This window comes from Solanum tuberosum, unplaced genomic scaffold (assembly GCF_000226075.1).
Source record: "Solanum tuberosum cultivar DM 1-3 516 R44 unplaced genomic scaffold, SolTub_3.0 scf00344, whole genome shotgun sequence".
NCBI classification, from domain to species: Eukaryota; Viridiplantae; Streptophyta; class Magnoliopsida; order Solanales; family Solanaceae; genus Solanum; species Solanum tuberosum.
In genome coordinates this window covers 567,020-568,201 of record NW_006239273.1, presented here as the reverse complement: position 1 = coordinate 568,201, position 1,182 = coordinate 567,020, and positions in this window count along the sequence as shown.

Here is a 1,182-nt window from a genome sequence, read left to right as displayed (position 1 = left end):
GTACCTTCAGTCCGTCGATTTCTTCTGAGAAACTGACTATTATTATTTTTTGGGATCCTCCCTTTTCTCCAACTCTAAACCCTCCCAACACAAAGTTTCAATCCATACACTAAAAATGATCCAAAATAAGCCTAACACAACAATATAACTCCAAAAGAAATGGCTAGGGAAAAGACCAAAATGCCCTTAATGATTCCCGGACGGATTTCCTTGTCAACTGCCCAACTTTCAAAGGCCATAACTCGCTCATACGAACTCGGAATTGAGCAAACTTGGTGGCGTTGGAAAGATCATTCCACAAGATTCGCAACCATAACTGGAACTACTCTTAACTCACCCTGAGCTAGAAGTTATGACTGCTCAAAGTTGGCCAAAAATCACTGATTTCCATACTTAGCCAAATTTTCTAGATTTTCAAATCCTTTCCAAAAATTGAAAATTTTCAAATTCTAAGCCTCTTCTTAGCTATTTCAAATTGCCGGATGTTACATGAGTATAAGCAACTAATCAGACTTAAGAAATAAACTATGAAACACTTCCACCTGCATATATAAAACACTTCCGCCAATTTATTTAGTAATGTTGTGAACAAGGTAAACACATAAGGTTATAGTTAAAATTCATATCAATAGATAAGAAAGTTACACAACACAACAAAATTGGTCAATGCAAAGCAATGAGATGATGAAATGATGTCGTGGAATTAAGGTTGTCGCACAACCTGTTGTATACACCTTGCCGAGGTTTAGCTTCTAGACAGAGACCCATGGGGGACTCGCAGTCCATATACCAATCTCAATATCTCATCAACTTGCCACCTAGCTCATGGTCAAGAATAAATGTAAGGTGTCTCATTTTCTTTCTCAAAAATAGTATTTCTCTGATTTCTCATATTCCCGTGAACAGTTATATGTTGAATGATAATGAATGCATCACAACATATACCACCCTAAGGCATTGTATTTGTAACACCCCAAAAAAAATTTGAGCTAAGACTTGAACCATCCTTCGTAGTGAGAAAGTTTTTACCAAGGTATTTAAAATTTTCGTAAGTGTTAAGGTCACTAGATGTAGCACATTGTGTTCCAAAAAAAACTAGAGAGAATTCATTCAAGTCATTCCTGGGTTCCTTTAAGTTTTGGGTCAACTTCAAACGACCATAACGTTTATCACAGGATGAGT